Source organism: Elephantulus edwardii, unplaced genomic scaffold, assembly GCF_000299155.1.
Source record: "Elephantulus edwardii isolate Elephantulus edwardi_28Jun2011 unplaced genomic scaffold, EleEdw1.0 scaffold00026, whole genome shotgun sequence".
NCBI classification, from domain to species: Eukaryota; Metazoa; Chordata; class Mammalia; order Macroscelidea; family Macroscelididae; genus Elephantulus; species Elephantulus edwardii.
Window position 1 is genome coordinate 12,950,730 of NW_006399776.1, and position 23,591 is coordinate 12,974,320.

The window sequence follows — 23,591 nt, forward strand, 5'->3', positions numbered from 1 at the left end:
AAAAAAAAAAGAAAAAGAAGTAAGTCAAGCAGTGAGGAATAGAAAGAATTCACAAATTTTGGTTTAAGTTGTTCAAACTCCTTAGCAGAGGCAGATAAGGACATGGGTGTTGTCAATATGGTGTTACAAAGGTTGTGTGGTAGCCTACAATCTGCACTGCAATCACAAAAGCAGGGATCAAATTCTCCAGCTGCTCCACAGAGAACAGGTGGGCTGTCTTCTGTCCTATTTAATGCCTCTAAAAACCTCTGAAAGGTCAGCTATGGGTCTGGTCTGACTCAATGGCACACAACAAGAGGGAAATGAGAAAAAATGAGAGAAAACCAAGCCTTCAGAATTAATTTTTTAAAGGAAATTTTCCTGACACAGCATTAATTGGAGTTTAAGATGTGTATAGAAATTTGTCAAACCAGAGGAAAAGGGTATTTTAAGATTAGTTACTGCAAAGGCCATCAAAATGACAAAATGGTCTGCATGACCTGACTTCTATTGGTTTATAAGGAAAAGGACAGATTGTTAAATATCTTGGAACTTAAAAGAGTCAATTGTTAAAAGAGTCAAAATGTTGATTGCTTGAAGTTAGCCATGCTGAATTTACTTAACCACCATGGAAACTGGCTAACACTATAAAACAAGAATCTTTTGGTTTTCAGTGACTCAGTTGATTAGAACATTGCTAGAAAGTAGAGCAATTCTCATTTTCATATAGTCTAATGCTTTATTTCAGGGAGCTCTGGTGGCCAAGTGGTAAGCAGCTGTGCTGCAATCCCGAAGGCACCTGGCTCAAACCGTGACCTGCTCTTTGGGAGAGGAATGAACAATCTGCTTCTGAGTAATTAACTGTCTTTGAAAACCCACTGGAGAGTCAACTATAGATTGGTTCTGATTCACAGTGCTTAACAACCATGCTGTATTTCAGGTAGCCACTTGTATACTAAAATTATTGCTTTGACTAGATTGTGATCCTACTGAAGGTAAGTCCTTTACTATCTTGAATATACCTGGCTACACCTCCAATAAAAATAGGTAAGTATTTAACTCACACCAGTTTAATCTAGATTAGCAACAGACCAGTTGAGACATGTGATTTAAAAATTTTTCATTATCTCTATTTACCTTTTATTATTAAATTTTACTTTTTTGTCTATTATATTAAAAGACAAATTGCACTGGGAAAATCTGCTGTCAGGGATCTCTCTAGAATACTGAGTAGCAAACCATGTTATTATAGAGACTAAGGTGCATCTGATCCAGGCCATGATTTTTCAAGTACTTTCTATGCATCAGAGATCTGGATAGTGACTAAGGATGACAGAAGAATTGATGCCTTTGAATTGTGGTGCTGGAGAAGACCCTTGATCATATAATGGACTGACAAGTTTTGTCGTGGAGAGGGTGAAACCAAGTTTCTCCTTGGAGGGTAGGATTTTGAAGTGCCGTCTCACATACTTTGGGCATGTGGCCAGGAGGGACCAGTCCTTGGAGAAGGACATCATTCTTGGAAAGATGAGGGGGAGGGTGCAGGAGAGGAAGACCCCAGATGAGATGGATTGAACTGGGACAATGGGGTTAGGTGTGCTGGAGTCCATGAGACTGACTCAGGGCAGGGCAGGATTCAGAGCTGTTGTACATAGAGTCACTTTGAGTTGCAGGTAACTCGATGGCACATAACAATAATAGCAACAAGTGAAAATAAGCATTTCTTGTGACCAAGTATCGGCTTGGAAGTGAGCTAAAGAACTATCTATTTACGCCAGAAGCTTAGTTTTACTCTTTTTTATCTAGCAAATTCAGTAATGTTCAGGTTTTTTTCTGGTTTTTAAAAGAATTTTACCTAAGATTCATATCAGTTGCTCAAATTAAGAAATGTTGCATCATTGAGAAGAAAAGTTAAAGAAGTATCACCTCAGAAAGAACCAAAAGCACTCTTATATTTGACTCAAGTTTTCTATTAATTTCATTATGATCACTGCTCTTCAAACCACTGCTCCACTTTACAGTAAAATAAAAATGAAACTTGTTTCCAGGCTGAATTGATTCAGAATCATTGTCACTCTACAGAACAAATAAAAAATGTCCTATCTGGTGCCTAAAGCTAAAAATTCTTATGGAAACAGAATGCCACATCTTTCTTCTATTGAACGGCCAGTGTGCTGGGACCTCTGACACCCTAGTTTAGCCACTGAGCATGTCACTGCTGCACCACCAGGTTTCTTATAGAGTCCAAAATTTAATGTTTGTGGAGTGGAGAAGTTGTTTAAAATAATAGCCAATAGTTATCGGCCATTTACTTTCTTGCCAAGTATTAGTCTAAATTCTTACGTTTAATGCTCTCAATGCTATACTACTCCTTCAGAAGAAAAAACTGAGAGCAAAAGTGATTAGATAAATTTTAACCAGCTTTATAATAATGGATGACAAAATTATTGTCAATTAAGAAGAAAATCATTCTCCTATGTGTCTGAGTACCAGCCAGCCTATTTGTCACTCAAAATTCTCTGCTCACAATTCCATTCTAACTCAGACTAATCTTACTACTTCAGCTTTGTCCAACAGAGTCACTGAAGGGCTTAGATTTCTGAACTTTTTTTAATAGCGTGACTCAACTAAACATTCATTTGAAATTCAAGGATTAAAAGTAATTGTGCTTTGTTGTTGTTTTTTTGTTATTATTGAGTCACCCATGACTCATAGTAGCCCCATAGGCAAGAGCTCTGAAACTTGCCCTGTCCTGAGCTGGTCTCACTGATTCCAACACACCTAATCCCATTGCCCTAGTTAGCATGTCAATCCATTTTATTCGATGTATTTCTCTTTCCTCTCCTGTGCTGTCCCTCTACCCTTCCAAGTATTATGTCCTTCTCCAAGGACTGGTCCCTCATGGCCACGTGCCCAAAGTATGTGAGACAGAGTTTCAAAATTCTTGCCTCAATGGAGAAACTTTGTTTCACCCTCTCCAATATAGACCAATTTGTTCTCCTGGCAGTCCATGGTATGTTCAAGACTCTTCTTCAGCACCACAACTAAAAGTCATCAATTCTTCTATCATCCTTAGTAATTTTCCAGTTCTCTGATGCATAGCAAGTAATTGTGAAGATCATAGCCTAGTCCCTGGACTGATATCATTGCTCTTTCACACTTTGGAGTGGTCCTTGATGTCAGACTTTCCTAAGGCAAGTAGTTTTTGTTTTCCTGACTGCTGGTGCCAAGAGTGTTGATTGTGTAGCTGAGCAAGTTGAAACTATTAACAACCTCAATCTCTTCTACATCCATTATGGTGCTGTCAGTTCACCAAATAGTGAACATTTTTATCTTCTTGATGTTAAGCTTCAATACATATTGACGACTATAGTCCTTGACCATCTGCAGCAAGGCTCATTTGTCAAGCAAGGTTGTATCATCTGCATAGCACAGGTTATTCATGAGTCTTCCTCCAATTTTGATGCCACACTACTTCTTTTAAAGTTCAGCCTCCTGAATGATCTGTTCCACATATAAATTGTATGGAGATAGGATGTATCCCTGACACACTCTCTTCCTTATTTGGAACTGTGTTTCCTTGCTCTGTTCTGATGACTGCCTCTTGGTCCAAGTATAGGTTTTATATAAGCACAATCAAGTGTTCTGTGATTCCCATTCTTCTCAAGGTTAGCCACAATTTGTGATCTACACAGTCAAATGCCTTAGCATAGTCAATGAAGCACAGACAGACATTCCTCTGATACTCTCTGCTTTTAGTCAAGATCCATCTGACATTGGTGATAAATCCTCTAGTGCCACAGCCTCTTCTAAACCCAGTTTGTATTTCTGATAGTCCTCTGTTAATATACTTTTCCAGTCATTTTATAATAATCTTCAACAGGATTTACTAAATTTTCTTTTTAACACTTAAGACTAGTATTTAAAACCAATTTTAAAATTTTAACATAATGAGTATTTTTCAAAAAGCCACATCAACCCCACAACTGATATTGTAATAAATAGTAAAAAACTCAAAACGCTTTTCCTAAAGTCAAGAACAAGACAACAACTCTCATTTTCAGCACACATTTCAAAATTTGATTAGAAGTTCAAGCCAGATCAATTGGACAATAGAAAAAGTAAAAGACATCCAACTTGGAAAGATGTAAAATTATCTCTGCATGATTTTTACATGATATAGAGTCTTAAAGATTATGCACATGCACATGAATGCATGCGTACACCCGTACCTACATTCAAACAGAAACACAGAGTTCTTGCTAAAAGCCATACCCTAATTCCATGAAGATACAAGATTAACACACAAAAATCAGTTGTTCTTAAATATAGTAATAATTGAAATCTGAGAAGTATATTGAAGATGTAATTTTATGTATAATATTATGCTCTTGGTGTTGGTTGTCGTTGAGCTGATTCCAATCCATAGTTTATAACAGAGTAGAATTACCCCATAGAGTTTTCATAGCTGCATTCTTTACTGAAGCAGATGACCATATGTTTTTCCAGTAGAACTGTTGGGTAAATAGGAACAGCTATCCTTTTGTTTATAAACTAAACATTTAATCATTGTGTCACCAGGGCACTTACGCAAAGAAATCAAATTTGTAGGAATACTTTTAACCAAAAACATTTAAAACTTATACTGAAATTATAAATATTTAATGAAAGAAACTTATTAGAAAAAAGTAGAAAAATATTCTGTGTACATCAATTGGTAATACTACCCAAAACCATTTATAGATTTGATACAATTGTGATCAAAATCCCAAAGACCTTTAGCAAAGAAATGATAACTCAAGTTCATAAGGAATTGAAGGTTGAATAACCAAAACAAGATTGAAAAAAAGAAGAGCAAGCTTGGAATAACTAATGTTTTCTTTCTTTTACACATCTTCATTCCTAAAATCATCTTTTCAAAGATAAACATGCTCAATTAGATAAGCTTATGTGTTGATGATTATGAGTTTTCTTTACATCAAAACATTAAGAATTTGTTCTGGTTGTTAAATCACTCAATCTTTGTTGTTAGTAACCCATTGTATGACAGAATGAAACACTGCTCAGTCTTGACCTTGCCTCACAATTGCCATTATGCTTCAGCCATTTGTTGCAGCCACTGTGTCAAGGTGAAGGTCTTCTGTTATTTTGCTAATTCTCTACAATGATAACTTTAATTAGGAACTGGTGTCTTTTGATAACATACCCAGATCATGTGAGAAAAGTCTTGCCATCTTTTCCTCCAAACAGCATTCTAACTATACTTCTTTCAAGCAAAATTTCTTCCTTTGGTGCTTTATTGTATGATAAACATTCTTTGTCAAGATCAGAATTTGAAAATATCGTTTCTTTCTACATCTTCCTGACTCGTCATCCAGATTTCACATGCATATAAGATAATTGTAATACTATGGTATTATCAGGCACATTTTGTTCCTTGAGATGAAATATTTACTATTTAATCCTTTATAGAGATCTTTTGTAAATATTGCCCAATAATATACAATATCTCTATCCAATAAGTAATCTAAGCAAGTACTACACTTTTTTGAGGAGGAAAGGGGATGGCAAATACACTTTATTCAATCTTGATATCAGGCTGGTGCAAGTCCTGCTGTGGGTACCAGTGCCCCAGGCAGTACTCTCCCCTCAATTACGAGACTAGTTCTCCAAGGCCACAGACACTGAAGAGATGTCTGTGGTCTTGGGACACTGAACTTTTATTGTTGAGAATTGAAAGTTTCATTAGTTAAGCTTAACCTGAAAAACCTGATATATCTTGTTATGTCAAAGGAAAAACCTGCATATATTTAATTAAAGATGACAGGTCCATTTCTTCTCTCTTTTATCTTGTGGATGTACCCGGTTCCACTAAATCCAAATTAAAATTTATTTTTCTTTCCTGTGAGTTCTTTATAAAGGATATTTAATAATTCTTTTCTATCTTCTGACAAACTTGGTTCTAGAAGATTTGTCACTGAGTGTTGCTCCTCCAACAGATTATTTGAAAATAGATTTTTGCAGATATGCTTGACCATGATTTTCTTAGTAGAAAATATTCCATGTTCACAGTAATAGATAAGCTATTTATAAAGTCCTTGAGACATAAATATCCTCAAGAGGCCTTCTCTTTTACTATAGAGAAATCTTAACTTACAGACTCCAGAAAGATAGCAATTCCTTTCTTTCTTATTTCCAGAAGAGAGTCCTTTGGTAATATATTGGCTTTAATTTCATGAGTATAGACTTCTTGCTTCTACTGACTCTAGATCTAGTTACAGTATCTACTCACTGAGATATTTGCCCCCTAAGACTATTTTCCTGTTTGGAAATTATGGCTATAAACTGATTAAGAAAACCACCCTCTCTTTCTTAAAGATAGGCTTAGTTATTACTTCAGAAACAATGTGATTACACAAGATTAGTAAGATTAATCAGTGCATTACAAGGTTAGTGAGCTCGCCTAAATTAGATAGTGCTTTAGCTACTTCCTCATTTTGAGTACAGCTAGACCAATTCAACTTCTTTTTTTATCCTAAAAAATATATAAATCTTATCCTTCCTACGTAATGTAACCCTAACCCCATTCCTCCTCCCTCACTTGTAAATGAATGGAAAGCCTGGGTTTTTTTTCTGTTGAAAGAATGAGTCCCTTTCTTCAGACCTGTAAGTTTTTCTTTGCTTCCCCCCACCCTTTTATCTTTGCTGAGGCTCTTTTTCTCTTTACAGAATGCAAATTCAATGCAACCACAATGCAAGCTGAGAGGCCACAGGCAGAGCTAACACTACTGTTAGCTGTCCTGGTATAGGCCAGTAACTCATGGAAACTCTGTACGGGGATACCAATGCATTGTCCTGACCTATCCTCGCAAACATTTTCAAATTGGATTATTGTGATATATAGGGGTTTTTTTGGCTGATTTGCCAAATTTTTCCTCCTAAGGGTCTTTTGTCATCTAGAAGTTCTGATGAGAACTGTTTAGCATTGTATTAACTGATGTGCACCCTCAAGTTGGAACCAACTTATAGCTGACCCTCTAGTGGGTTTTCAGAGGTCGTAAACTCCACAGGAGGAGGGAGTCCATCATTTCCCTCTATGGGGCAGCTAGTGGGGTCTAACCACATGCCATTAGGTTGGCAGCACAATTCCTTACCATTAAGTCAACAGAGCCCCTGTTGAACACAGAAATCTCCACTAACAGATGGTGGCTATGCTTGAAGTGCATTGACCAGAAAGGAACTATTTATCCTATATTGTTGTTGTTAGGTGCCTCTCTTGACAATATGCCCAAAGTATACAGGACAAAGTTTCACCATCCTTTCCTCTAAGGAGCACTGTGGTTGCACCTCTTTCAATACAGATTTGATTATTCATGTTCAGCACTCTTCTTCGACACCACAGCTCAAAGGAATCAGTTCTTCCTTAGATATTGTCCAATTTCTCTCCTACATAGACATAAGAATTCTACCACTGAACCAGCATTGCTCTCTGAGTAAGAACTACATACAGACTATTAGGGATGTTCAACTATTTTTCCTCAGGACCTTAGTTTTCCTTAGATAAGAAACCATTTACATTTAATTGTTCTGTGCTTTCATGGTTAAAGACAGAGTAAATTGTAGGCCTATCTTATGATGCAAAGCATGATCACTCTTCAACTTAAAAAGGATCAGAAAAAATTGGGCATCTCACTTAGTAGTCATTTTGTTCTAAAAGAGTTTTCTCTCATTCTTCACTGAATATAGGTTTTACTTTACCTGTAACTGTACTCTGCTATAAGTTGCCATTTGACACTAAAACAAAACAAAACAGAAACAAAAGAGCAAACCCAACGAAAACCAAAATGTCAAATGTTACATTGAGATATATTTTTTGTAATAGAAGGACTGTTTAATTTTTAAGATGAGATTTCTGCTTTAATAAAACCCCCATTTATCTTTTATTTTATTTGTTCAATACACTTGCAAACTTATTTTGGGAAATACCAGCAAAGCTGGATTTCAGAATCATATTCCTTCCCATATGGTCCTAATATATTTCTGTCTTTGCCGTCATGCAGCCCAGCAACAGATGCCGAACATTTCTGATTTTGTAATAGGCCTCTGATCTCAGGAAGGTTCCTTTTTGGAATAGACAATGGTATGTTTTTAAAGCTATAGTTCATTTATAAGATTGTTTCTTACAAGATTTGCTTTACTTATAACATAGCTTTCACTTTGATTCTGAGATTTTCTTTTAACTCATAAGCTAGCAGTGTATTTTTTGGGGGGGGATGATGACCTCTTGCATCGTCAACACCCTTGAAATAAAAAATCTGCCTTGGGTCTACATGGGGATAAAAAACTGTGACCATACTCATGAGCCTTTTATTGATACAGCCTGTTCTAACTTTTCACAGCAACATAAAAACATTCTAACTTTTCACCGATATCTTATCAGAGCAGCTCTTTCATATATGTACATATATTTTGATGGTCTTGTTTAAGTAGTTTTGGCTGAGAATTTGTGAAGAGGATCGTAGGAGGTTGAGAGTTCTTGTTCAGCGAAAAGCTGAATTTTCTTTTCATCATAGGTTAACACAACAAAGATTTGTGACTGAAATATTCCTTTATTACCGCATGTGTGACTTAGCTGAAGGATGTAAGGGAAAATTTTAGCTCACATATTTGAAGAGTTAACACCATAGTTTGTAGTTGTATATGTTTTAATAAAGTATTATAGGCTTCATAATAATAACAAAACACTATTTCCCACTCTGTCTTTAAATAGTTATATCTTATTAAAAACAACAATAAAATTACTGACTGTGCCAGGAAATATTCAAACACACAATTCTAGAAAATATTGAATTATTCATTATATTTGCTAGCAAATATAATATTCAGGCCTGAGACCACTTTATAAATGCACTCAAATTGTCAAGGCTACAGAAGTCGTATGAGGACAAACTTAAATTATATCATAATGGTATGCAAAATGTGTTTTAGTAATACATTGAAATTTTCTGACTGACAATGAATGAATTGGGAAAATTTTTAAGTGAGGAGAATTAATTATACAATGAAAAGTTAAATTTCTGAAGCATTCTAGAGAAATACTTGTGAAAAGATCTTTTTTCTAATACTTCCCCCCCAATGGGCCTTAGTTTTCCTCAGATAAGAAGCCATTTATTTTTAATTGTTCTGTGCTTGAGTATTTCAATGGCTACTTGAAACAGGAAATGTCTCCGTCAATGAAATGATGAATTTTGACATTGTGTGCCATGTGTGCTTGTGTGGGAGAATACTCTTCAAAGATCTTCGTATGTTTTACTGTTTGCTTGCAAACATTTTTGAGAAAATTAATGTCCTCTTTTTATTGTGGAAAAGTCATAAGAAAAGAAAATATCTGAATGGGTGTCAGGAGAAAAACCTGTTTCATCAAGGACCAAGCAGCTGTGAACAGGCCAATTGCCAGATTCAATATGTTCTAATTTTTAAACCTCCTATCATTAACTAAGACTTGAAAAACAAATAAGAATAAAAGGGAGATAATTATATCAATCTACCTTACCTTGGTGCAGAATGCAATAAAATAACCCTTGCAAAGTTTATATGTTGGTTTGTAAAATTCTATTTGCTTTTATTAACAAGTGCTTAAGGCTAATTTCTCAGCCGAGATCATAATTTCATCCATTCTTCATGTTGTGCCTTCATCAGAGCTGCTTTGAGAGGCTTTGAGAAACCTCATACTTAGGAAAGCTATAAAAAGGCAGCTGTTTTGATTGTTTTTGATCAAGCACCTTAATTAGGTCATCCCCCCAAAAGTGTATTTTAATAACCTTTGTCATTACAGAACAAATAAGATTTAAATTCTACCATAAAGGGCTTTCTTCAGTGTTAAACATCTGTTCTAAAACTTGTCATGGCAATATCCTCGCTGAATTGCATGAGCAAATTTGATTAGCATCAACTTCTGGGAATGGTTTCTAGCTGATTGACCTGGAGACCTTATCTTTAAATATTGGCATTGGATGGATTAACGAAAATCCAACTGAATGTCAGATATTAAGACATATAATTGCAGGTTAATTGGAAGATAAAGATACTTTAATGTAGCACAAGGGGTAATATTGATAGTATTAACTAATTAGCTTGGCTAAGGGAAATAATCTTATTATCATAAAGTCTTAGGTAACATTGTCTTGGTGTGTGAGTTTTTAAAGTTTTTGTAACAAATGTTTTTTCCTTTCCCCACAGTAGTGCTTTTCATTCATATAGTATTGAGCTGTTTAAATAAGGTCACAAAGTATATTAGAATTTTTCTAATCTTTTGGAGAAAATAGTGACACTTCTCCAATATAGCAGCTCTCTCCTCAATCCATATTCAAGGATTGTATTTTATATTTTCTAAGATAAATAGCCAATATCTTGCCCCAAATGACAAAACTTATTCTGGTTTAGGAAAAATGGAAAAGGACAGAGAAACAAAGTGGAATTCTCAAAACTAGAGAGAAAAGTCTAAGTGTTGGTTGTTTTTTTAAAAAAGTTTTTGCTAGGTTCTTGTTGTTTCAGCTTTGGTCATCATTGCATAGTGTTAATATACCAAAGCTAAGTAATATTTATGCAGTACTACCAGAGAAGTGGAAAATGTAGGTGAAGAGAGAGAGAACTCTTTTTTTTCACTTAATATATGATCAGACTCATGATTTCTTAAGTCATCTCCAGCTTTCAAATGCTAAAGTCATAATTCTAGTTTTCATTTTGAAAGGAAATTATTTCCACTGGGCTAATCATGTCAGCTCAATTCTAACCTCTAACAATTTTAGACTTATGGTAATACTCCATTGGCTAGAAGAGGAAATGTTAAGGGAGAATCTCAGTATACTTCAATATTTGATGTTTGAATACCTAAATTTTTTTTAAATACTGAAGATCTATTTAAACTATATCATAATCTATTTTTCTTAAATGTCTCTATTCTTTTGAAGCACATACTTGTTTTTTCAGTTTGTACTTTTTCAGGGTTGGAGTCTGTTATTTCTACAAAGAGCTTTATTTCCTCAATGTATAATGATGTTTCAAAACCAAGCTCTTGTCACAAGATTTTTCTTACTGCTTCTAACCTCTTTGTGAAGAGAGCGCACAAATGCATGTACGTGTGTGTGCACACTCACAGATACACACATCCACCTTTCTAATTTTTTCCTGTATGTATACATGTATTTAACTACACACACACACACTCTCTCTCACACACACACACAAACACACACACATTTCTCTATCAATCTACACACACACAGAATAAATTGATAAGACATATATAAATGTAGATATTCTTACATATATACATATAGTGTATGTATATGCATATGTATTTGTTAAGGGTGTGTTTAAGAGTAGTCAGAAAGTATGGTCCTAGAGACAGAGGTGAAGCTGGACATCAAATGATTGAATTTTGTATACTTAATAATTTATTCATTGAAAATACCTTTTATGTAAAAAAGCAAAAATTTCCTTCTAGTACCTCTAACACAATATCCTCAGTGCTTTTCCACTCTCTTCATGTTCTGGTATTCTGATCATGCATATGTTATTCCTCTTAATGTCATTATCCTACATGATTGTACTGTTTTCTTCGTTTTTCTTTCATCTATTCTCTGTTTTCACTTCTATTCCAATTGAAGTTCAAGTCTTTCAGATCGCTGACTCTCTGTTTTATCTCTTCTGTTCTGCTTTGTTGCCTCTTCAGCATGTGGGAAACTTCTCTCATTTTGGTCTTGATATTCTAGGCTACATTTCAATGCATTTCTGTTATTTCCAGAACATTGTTAGCTGTACCCTCTCTTCTTTGTGATTTTTTTAAAATCCTTGTTCCTCTTTATCAATAGTTTCAATTATATGTTCCATCTTTTGCAATTTCTTCAGTAGTTTTCATGTTCCTTTGTGTCAAACATTTCTTGAGACTCCCTGCCTCTGAGGTATTAATCTTACTTATGGCTTCTATTCTTTCTTTTATCATTTGTACCTTTGTTGGTATCTAGTCATAGAATTCAAATCAATATATGTCTTCAGGTTTCCTGTCTCTAGGGAATTTATTTGCTCTATACTATAACCTGGTGGGTTTGTTTTTTTTTTTTGTTTTTTTTGGAGTAGGCTTGTTTTGCTTTTTCACAATATATGAAGAAAGTTTTTCTTGGTATATATTAGGCCATTTCTATTTTGTCTGCATAGGTTATTGACAGTTCTTTATCTTTATGATGTTATTGATTAGTTACAAACTTAAAATGCTCCCTTTATGGTAGAGGGTGGGTATCTATAGCAGGAATCCTTTCTGGTTCTGTCCTTCAACTTCTCTCTGGTCTGTAGGGCTGTCCTGTGGATATTTTCACATTTAAGTGCTTCCCACCTCTTCTATAGTCCATAATTGTCCTTGATGTTGTGCAGTGAGGCCTTAAATCTCAGTTGTTCCCTTACTGTGTTATTCTTTATCTGGGGTGGTGGAGGTGGGGTGGAGGGTGAGCGGGTAGAGCCCAGGTACCTCTGTGCAGCTGCCCTTCAGGTCTCATATAACCTGGTGGGAATCTGGCCTGGGTGTTGCTCTTCTCTCCTAAAATCTGCAATTATCCTCAGTAATATGTAGCTCAAGTAGACAGCAATTTCCTCCTGACTCCTGTATTCTCTAGCTCCAGAACGGGGAAGGAAGGCAGTACCAGGTACCTTTGTGCAGCTTAAAAAAAACACAAAGCAAACAAACAAAAAATCAAACAAACCCAAAATAAACAAAACAAAACAACAGAACCACAAAAGGTGACTAATATACATGTGGATCTCTCCTAATGGACTGCATAGGAATCAGATTGGCTATATCATCTGTGGAAAGAGTCATTATCAGTTTCAGCATTCAAACTCAGCCGGGTGCTGACTGTAAAACAGATCATCAATTACTCAAGGGCAAGTTCAAATTGAAGATGAAGAAAATGAAAACTTGTCCACAAGAACGACCATAACAATTTTGACTCTGTTCCATCTGAATTTAAAAATCATCTCCAGAAAAGTTTAAGTATTGAACACTAATTATTGAAGAAAAGATGAGTTATGGCATCAAGGATTATGCATGAAGAAAGCAAAAGGTCGTTACTAAAACAGAGATGGAAGAAAAGACCATGAAGGATGTCTTACTAATTTGAAAATTGCATTAGAGAGTCAAAAAGCCCAAACAAAGGCTTGACAAACACCAAAATGAAAGGAAATGAACAAAAAATTTCAAAGGGCAGCTAGAGAAGACAAATGAAGGCATTTTAATGGAAAGTGCAAAGAGGTGGGGTTGGCAAATAACAGGTGAAGAAATCAGCATTTCTAATGTTTAAAGAATTTAAAAGAAATTTCAAGTCTCAACTTGCAATACAAGAGATGTTATGAGCAAAATCTTGAATGATCCAGGAAGTATCAAAAGAAGATGGGGAGATGGAAGGAATATGTAGAATTATTGCACAAAAGAGGACTGGTTGACACTGAAAAATTTCAGAAAGTACCATGGAAACAATAGCCAATGTTAATGGTGGAAGAAGTTTGAGCTGCAGGCACAATAGAAGACACTAGCATAAAATAAGGCCCCAGGAAACAATGAAATGCAAATGTTTCAATTAAAAGATGATGTCCTGGATATACTCACTTGTCTATCTTAGGGATTTTGGAGGACAATTGTCTCATCAAATGAATGGAAGAGATCCGTATTTGTTCCCATTACCAAGAAAGGTGATTCAACAAAATTTGGGAATTATATAACAATATCATTAATATCACATGCAAGCAAAATATTCCATAAAATCGTTCAAAAAGAGAACAGCACACAGAGAACTGCCAGAAGTTCAGGCTAGTGGTCATGTCATCCACCAGGGATATTATTGTTAATGTCAAATGGATTCTGGTTGAAAGCAGAGAACACTAAAAGAATGTCTACTTTGCACTTTATTGACTATGCAAAGGTATTTGACTATGTGAATCATAACAAATCCTGACTAACATTGAGAAGAGTGGGTATCCAAGAACACTTGATTGTGCTCATATGAAAGCTATACCTAGACCAATAAGCTGTTGCCTGAATAGACCAAGGGGATACTGCACAGTTTAAAAATCAGGAAAAGTGTACATCAGGGTTGTATCTTTTTGTCAAATCAATTAAATCTGTATACTGAGCAAATGTGACATTGGACTCTATGAGGAGAAATGTAACATCAGGATTGGAGGAAGACTCATCAACAACCTGTGTTATGTAGATGACACATTCTTGCTTGCTGAAAGTGAGGAGGACTTGAAACACTTACTGTAGAGGATCAAAGACTATAGCCTTCAATATGAATTGTATCTCAACATCAAGGCAAAAATCCTCACCTCTGGACCAATAGGCAACATCATGATAGATGGAGAAAATATTGAAATTATCCATTATTTTCTCTTACTTGGTTCCACAGTCGACATCCTTGGTACCACAAGTCAGGAAAGCAGGAGACGTATTGCACTGGCAAGTCTGCTGTAGGGGATCTCTCCAAATTACTGAGGAGTAATAATGCCAGTTTGAGATATAAGGTGTACTTGCTTCAGACCTTTTCAATCACTTGCTCTGAATTTGAGAGCTAGACAGTGAATAAGAATGACGGAAAGAGAATTGATGTCTTTGAACTGTGGTGATGGAGAAGAGTACTGAATATCCCATGAGCTGCCAAACAAACAAACAACAACAAAAAATGTATTGGGAAAGAATAGTCAGTATGTTCCATAGAGGCAAGGATGGTGAAACATCATCTCACATATTTTGGACATGTTTCTAGGAGTGGCTATTTCTTGGAAAAGGATATCATGGAAGGGTTGAAGAAAGGAAGACCCTCAGCAACATGAATTGACACAGTGAGTGCAGCAATAGGCTTAAGTATAAGGAGATGATGAGGATGCCACAGCATGGACAGGGTTCAGATCTGTTGTTCATAGGGTCACTATGACTTGTACTAGATTCAATAGCACCTAACAACAACAACAACAACAACAACATTATTTATATGTATATAGTATCTTTCTCCTGGGTCCAGTCATAGTAGACGCTTCAGCATTTTTACAAGGCTATAAAATAACATGGAAGGATTGCTTGTTTCTCCCAAGTAAAAAATGCTAGATTTGATAGGGCAGAAAGACATTTTTTTTTGGCTTAGCAGTGCATCTGCCTTATGGATCATGTCACCCAAGTGTACTTACTCTGTTATTATCAATTCCATTTCAACTCATAGCAATCCTTGATGTGTCACAACAGAACTATACTTCATATGGTCTTCAATGGTTAGGTTTTAGACTTTTCTCCGAGGCTTCTCGTTTTTGTTGTTATGCACCATTGAACTGGAACAAATTCAAGCTTATCCTCCAGTAGGTTTTCAAAGGCAATAAGGTGCAAGATTAGAGATTTCCCATCCATCTCACATAGAGCAGCTGGTATATTCAAACCATGTAGTCTTTGGGTTGATTGCTCAACTTTTTATTAATAAGCCACCAGAGCTCCAGAGGTGGACTGGAAACTCTGTGTGTGTGTGTGTGCGCGCGTGTGCATGCACACGCGTGCACACGCGTGTGGTTGTTTATGTGTCTGTACTCATGTGCTCATTTTGCTGCCTCTAACTTTAAGCCTGTAAGAAGAGTATTGAACATCCTATGGATGGCCAAGAGAACAAACAGGAATGTCATGGAGATGGTACAGCCAGAGTGCTCTTTGGAGACAAGAATGATGAGACTTCGCCTCACATATTTGGGATGTTTCTAGGAGGGGCTATTCCTTGGAAAGGGACATGATGTTGGGAAGAGTGGAGGGCTGGAGAAGGAGAGGAAGATCCTCAACCAGGTGGATTGATATGATGGCTACCGCAATGGTAGTGTGTGTCAGGAAGTGTGAGGATGGTGCAGGATGGACAGTGTTCAGATCTTTTGTTCATAGGGTGGCTATGAGTCATACTCAACCTGATGGCATCTAACAACTAACGAACTTTGTCACTTCTCTCCATAGGGTTCATTCTAGCCTACTCATTTTCCATATTTGTGATTTCCTTTCAGACAATGAAGAAACTGGGTTTTTTGGTTTGTTTGTTTTTTTATTATCCGTAGTAGATTTACTTATTTTACTAAATCCTAGATTACATAGAAAGTTATTTCAGGATTGCATACTCATATTTCCCTGGTGGAGGAATCACAATACAAATTATTTGTTTAAAATTCTTTTTTGTGTCTAGCTTGATGATATCTAATGAAAATATTGTTGCAAAGTACTTGTGCCATTTTCCTCCTCTAATTCTCTTTGGTTATACTATTAAATTAAAACTGAGGTTGGTATATTTGGTTTCACTCATTTTCATTTTAGGGATTTCCCCCATCCACTTTGATAATATTTTTTGCTGGAATATTTTTAATGTGTTTCTAAAAGTCAGCACTATACTAAAAGTTATATTTAGAGGTGTTTTCTTTTCGTCTTCTTTCCATTTTTCCTACTTTATTTCCACTCTGTGCAATGCCTTCTGCCCATTCCCACACACCATCTGTAGGTAACTGATAACTGTTTTAAATTTACCTTTCCTGAACTTCTTTGTGAACAAATTAACAGCTATTGAAATATTTCAAAATTTACCATTTTCTTACACATCCTCTTTCTTATAAATGTCCCAAAACAAAACCAGCTGCCTCTGAGTCAATTCCACCTAAGGGCAAACCCAAATGTTTCAGAATAGAACTGTGTGTCACAGGATTTTAAAAGTCTGTGATCCTTCAAAAGTTAATTATCAGACCTTTCTTCTGAGGATTTCCAGGTGGATTCAGTCAATCTTTGGTTTAACAGCCAAGTGCTTAAATATTTGTGCCACCTTTTACTTTTACTTTTATCCTATAGACATTTTTGCAATTTGATTTTTCAAAATCTGGTGAAATTATGAAATGAGGTAGAGATATACCTCCTTCTGTTATATAATCTATATATATTATATACTATACTGGCAAAGTGTGAAGGTTTACTGTTTAATGTAGTTTGTTATTAGTTATTGGAAAAATTTAATAAATTATATATATGTGATTGTGTGTGTATGTATGAAGGTGTAAGCTAGAGTAAGCCCCTAAAATTTTCAGTAAAGTCTCAAAAATGAATAATTGTGAATTTAAACCTTACTCAAAACCATTAACCCACCCCAGAGTTAACTATTCTCCCCTTTTTTGCTTTAATTTCTTCTTTTCACATGTGTTTCTATCCTAATTAACATATTGTTACTTTTATATATTTTAAAATTGCAAATGACTATGAATACACAATATGCCATATTTATGCTTACAAATAAAATTTTGAATATTGTTTTGTGATTTTTTTTCCCATATGAAAAGATCCACTTCTAAAACAGACAAATCAACAAAAAGTTGTTCTGCTACGAATTTTCTTAGACACCGATGAACCTCTCCTGGCAACAGACCCAAAATATGTTAGATGGACTGTTCCCATCCTTGCCTCTAAGGAGCACCCTGGTTTTTGCTTTCTCCAGGACTGCTATACTTGTTCTGTTGGCAGTTCATGGGATATTCAATACTATTTTCCAAACACGTTGTGTCTCCTAGGTAATGGTAAATTGCTTTCAGAAGTCCTTGTACCCATTTGTATTTCTAATCAAAACAACTAAACAGCCTGTTGATCCTGCAGTCGGAACTGACTCAGATGTGACCCTCCAGCCAATTTTCCAAGGCTGCAAATAAGATGGGAGGAAACTGCCCATCTTTCTTCGTCAGAACCACTGGTGGAGTCAAACCCTCAGCAAGATGACACTTTTGAGTTGGCAATGCAGCTCTAGATGAACTATTATTAAATAAAAATTGCTTTTCAATGATATCCATATGAACATCATATAGTCCTAAATTCATTTTTGTCAGTTAGCAGAATGTGATTTTAGTTAATATATTTTAAGTAATTTATTATTATGATCATTCTAATAAGCATATTGAAATTTTGTGTTTGTTCTTTGATGTCTATCCAGCCAATCTTCTACCATTTTGGGGTTGAATTGACCTATTGATGATTCATCAAGTGTCTTTCATTGTCATGGGTGATAATTATTTTATTATTGAAGGAACAGCAAAACCCCCATTTTTTATAAACCCCCATTAATGCTAGAGGCAGAAGCAGGCCATAAAAATTCTTAACTTAGGGCAAACACGAATGCCCTGGATATTCTTGTCTGTCCTTGCAAAGTAAAGAATTAACTAGTGTCTACGTGACACAGAGGGAGTAAAGGCAGGCGAAGTAGCCAGCCCGTCAGAAGTTGACCCACATGACTGATCCCCTGACCCACCAACCATGATCTCAATCCACCTGCCCCGACAGGACACCTAAAGAAAGCTATAAAAGTAATTGGGAGGGGGGACTTGGGGCTTTTTCCCTCACCACCTTCTCACAGAGGGAGAAAGTCTCCACATGTGGAATTAATAAATGCTCTTGAAATTTTCAGATGTGTGATTGGATCTCCTTTGAGGGGCATTTCATGGTCAGATTATATTGTGTTATAAATAGTTTTCCTGAGCCAATTTAATTTTTAAACTGGCGTAATTGATGAGCTAGAAGCTCTCAATTCTCACATTGTATAAAACATGATTTTTGTTTCAGTTTTCTGCAGGTGAATTTTCAATTTTATTAGCACCATTTGTTAAAGATGTTATCATTTCCCCACTTAATTGATTTCATCTCCTTGAAGGGTTAATTTCTGGGTTTTCAATTCTATTTCATTGATCAATGTATCTGTCTCTGTACCAGTTCTAAGCTGTCTTGATGACTATGATTGTTTAAGTAAGTTTTGAGACCACAGAGTCTGATGCTTCCTACTTTGTTTTTCTTCTTAGTAGTACTTTGGTAATTCAGGGTCTCTTTCCTTTCCAAACAAACCAGAAATTGCCTTTTCCATCTCATTGAACAATGGCATCAATATTGAATATCTGTATTGGGATTGTATTGAACTTGGAAATTGTTTTTGGTAGAATTGTCATTTTCATGATGTTGAGTCTTCCTATGCATGAACCTTTTGCTCTTATCATGGATAATGTCCTATTGTCATCACACAGCCTAGCTGGTCTTCAGTCATCGGTGTTCAACGCTTCAAACCTATTATTATTCTTTTTCAAACATTGAAATTTATTGGCACTACTTTATTTCTTTTTATGGATTTCCAATCATTCATTATTGCACATTTTTCTCCCTGCTCAGTTTTCTCTTTTAGAAGAAAAAAAATTATTTCGTTGTTATATACACCCCCTCCAGTCCACTTTACTGTACAGCTCTTATTCTGGACTCTTGCCATGCAGATAACACTTAATCATATCTCCCTTTTAAATAGTTCTCTCCCTCATCTGTTTCAATGCAGTGCACATTATTTTTCCTCTCTTTTCTTAGTTTCTCCCCAAAGCCAATGTTAGTCCTATTGTATAATAGTGGCTTTATGTGTTATTCGTCCTTTTGTGATTGAGATATTTCACTCAATATAATGTCTGCCAGGGTCACCCGTTTTTTTATAATATTTCATGAATTCCTTGTTTTTCAGTGTAGCATAGTTTCCGTTGTATGAATATATCAGTTTATCTATCCATTCGTTTGTTGAAACCTATTGTTAAGATGATTTTTAAATGTAGGTAAGACTCACATGCAAGCAAGATTCTGCTGAAAATTATCCAAAAATGTTTGGAACAATATGTCAACAGAGAACTGCCAGATGTGCAGGCTGGAGTTAGAAGAGGTTGTGGTACTAGGGATATTATAGCTAATGTTAGATGGATCTTGGCAGAAAGCAGGAAATACCAGAAGAATGTCTATCTGTGCTTCATTGACTATGCAAAGGCTTTTGACTGTGTGGATCACAACAAGCTGTGGCTGACTCTGAGAAGAATGGGAATTCCAGAACACTTGATTGTGCTAAAGTGAAACCTATACTTGCACCAAGAGGCAGTTGTCAGAACAGAGCAGGGAGACACTGGATGGTTCAAAATCAAGAAAGGGGTTTATCAGGGATGTATTTTGTCTCCATACCTTTTCAATCTGTATGCAAAACAGATCATCAGAGACGCTGGGCTATACAAGGATAATGTGGCATCAGGATTGGTGGAAGAATCATCAACAACCTGCATTATCCAGATGACACAACCCTGCTTGCTGAAACTGAGGAGGAGCTGAAGCGCTTGCTGCAGAAGGTCAAGGACTGCAGTTTTCAGAATGATTTAATGAAGCTCAACACCAAGAAAACAAAGATTCTCACCACTGGGCCAATAGACAGCATCAGTATGGATGGTGAAGAGATTGAGATAGTTAACAGTTTTCATTTACTTGGTTCCACAGTCAACACTCTTGGTAACAGCAGCCAGCAAATCAGGAGACAAATTGCATTGGGAAAGTCAGTTGTCAGGGACCTCTCAAGAGTACTGAAGAGCAATGACATCAGGCTGGAGACTAAGGTGCACCTGATCTAGGCTACAGACTTTGCGATTACATGCTATGCATCAGAGAGTTGGGCAGTGACTAGGGATGATAGAGAGAATTGATGCCTTTGAGCTGTGGTGCTGGAGAAGAGTGTTGAATATACCATGGACTGCTAGGAAAACAAACAGGTTTGTTCAGGAGAGGGTGAAACCAGAATGCTCTTTGGAGTCAAGGATTCTGAAGCTTCGTCTGACATACTTAGCGTATGTTGCAAGGAGGGACTGGTTCTTGGAGAGGGACTTCATGTTTGGGAGAGTGAAGGGACGGCACAGGACAGGAAGACCTTTGATGAGATGGATCAATTCTGTGAGTGGGGTGGTAGGAATGAGTGTGTTTGAGATGGTGAGGTTGGCACAGGACAGAATGGTGTTTAGGGCTCTTGTACATAATAGGGTCACTGTGAGTCACAAGTGACTCGATGGCATATAACAGCAACAACAACAACAGTGGGGAATTGTCATCTTAGATAAAACAAGTACATTTCCATTTCTTTACAGATTTACCTTTTTAGTTGGTGTTTCCCTATGAAAATATTGTATTCACTTTAAAGAGTTTATTTTTTTTTGTCTAATATTGGATATCTGCTAAGACATCAATTCTTATTCAGTAACATGGTATTATTTTTATTGCTTTACTCTTCACATGCATTTTATCCATATTTTCAAATCCTCTCTCTCTCTCTCTGTCTGTTTTCCACTCTGTCTCTCTGCTTTTCTCAGTCTATATTTGTTTATCTCTGCCTCTTGCTTAAACATAGACACACAAACACACACATACCTGCTGATAGTTTGATGGAGATTGATTTAAATTCATAGATCAATTTAGGAAGAACTGACATCTTCTCAGTAAAAGTATTATAATCTCAGAACATGAGCTTTCTCTATTTTTAGGTATTCTTCAATATATTTCAACAACATTTATATTTTTTTTGTTCAAAGAGGGCTTGCATATACTTTGCAATATTATTCATTGTTTATTTTGTTATGATATAGTTTCTGTTTTGCAAATTGCAACTTTAATTCTTTGAAGGTTGCAGATAAAAATGCATTTGACTTACTACTCAAGGATTTTTCTGTAGGCAATATTTAATTCTAACAAATAATATATTGATTTTGAGGGCTTTCTGTTCTGATAATAGTACTTTCTGGTTTTCTCTTTCCAGTTCTTGAATTATTTTTTTTTCTTTATGGTCATATTGTCCATGAACTAAAAATAATGGCTAACAGATGTTATGTGCATTGAGTCTGAATTCACTTGTAGCTCATTCTCGAGAAGGTTTTCAGTTGCAGTAAATTCCATGGGAGGAGATTGTCCATCTGTCTGTATCAGAGCAGCTGGTAGATTTGAATTGTGTGCTATTGAGTTGGCAATGCAGTCTTACATCTGGGCCACCAGACAGAACAGTGGTAGGAATATGTGTGTGTGTAATAACTTGTTATCTATTAAATATGAAAGAAAATTATTTCATATTAAAATAATAATTTTCCAGGGATTTTTTTTTTCGAGAACTATGCCAAATTTTCATCAAATGCTCTTATCACATTTTTTAAATGCTATTTTTATTGCTGTATGGAATCTGACTGCTTCAACGCACTGGTGGGTTTGGATAGCCAACCTTTAGGTTAGGAGTTGATTAGTTAACCTATGTACAAGCAGGTCTGCTCATCTTTTTTTGTGGTGAATTACCTTAATTGATTTTTCTCATATTAAGCTTGAAATTGTGAATAATCCAAATTTGACATGATATATTTCTGTATGACTAAATTTGACATGTATTAAAAGGTATTCTGGAATCTCATTTCACCAACTATTTTGAACTTTCTTATATCTGAACATACTCTTTCGTTCAGGCATGTGTAAAACTTATCCATGTTTCAAAATAGATGGAAAAAAGTTCTTTTTTTATGCTTTGGAATTATTTGTTTAAATTCAGAGTTTTGTTCTCTTATATCAAACATCTGAGCACAGTATTTTTTTATTGGAAGTGTTTATTTTTCTTTTATTTATGAATAATCCAATTTTTGTGATGCTTCAAAAGTTATGCAAAATTTTATCTCAACCTTAATATTTAGCCAAAGGCCACTATTTAGTTTTAGTTTCTGATAGATTGCTTTTGGAAATCTGGATTGCCAAATGCCACTTCAATGAGACTTTTGACATTCAGAATTTATGCATACTTAATAATCATGTGGCAATGTACGGTTGTTTACAGCATCAGGAAACTCTGGTGACTTAGTGGTCAGAAGGAGCACTGTCAACTGAAAGGATCATGATTCGAATCCACCAGCTGCTCCAACGGAGAAAGACAGTCATTATCTTCACAAGCAATTTACCCTCTCTGGAAGCCCACTGGAGGGTAAACTATGAGTTGGTTGTGACTCAAGGGCACATAAAAAACAGCAACAGAGAATATAGCAATAGAAACAAGGCCAACATCCTGATGTAGTGTTTCAATCCAAGTATGGAATCCATTAATATTTAGCTAAGAATTATAGAAGCAATTTGAATATAGAAAAAAATCCCTTATATGTTGCAGACCAAGGGGCAAGTAATTTTATAATTATTAATAATAAGACAGAGAGCCAGGAATGAGATATAGCAGAGAGCATGAAAAACAGGGGGCCAACAGTTCTCTACTGAAGACTCCCCTTCCAGCTTCCCTGTATCTTTATTGAAATTTATCAGGAAGTAAGTCACAAAGAGAATTCAAAGCAAATGAGGCCACGCTCTTTCTGTTGAATACCCTCTGCTTGACTCCAGAGGGAGGGGTTAGCAAATGCAAGAATCTGGTAAACCCTTAAGGGTTGCCTTAGTGCCTCAGGGTGAACTCTAGGGTGTACCTCACCTCCCCCACATCCTGACAGCATTCTAACGTTGAGTTTATTACAAATATTTAGTATTGGCTCCGCATACTTCGATACTTTAAAACAAAAAGCCACATTGCTGTGGAGTCCATTCCCACTCATGGCAATCCTCCATTGGTTTTTCAAGTTCTAAGTCTTAAGAAGGGTCAAGATTGGTGGATGATCTATCAACAATCTGCGTTATGCAGATGACACAACCTGCTTGCTGAAACTGAAGAGGACCTGAAGCACCTGCTGCAGAG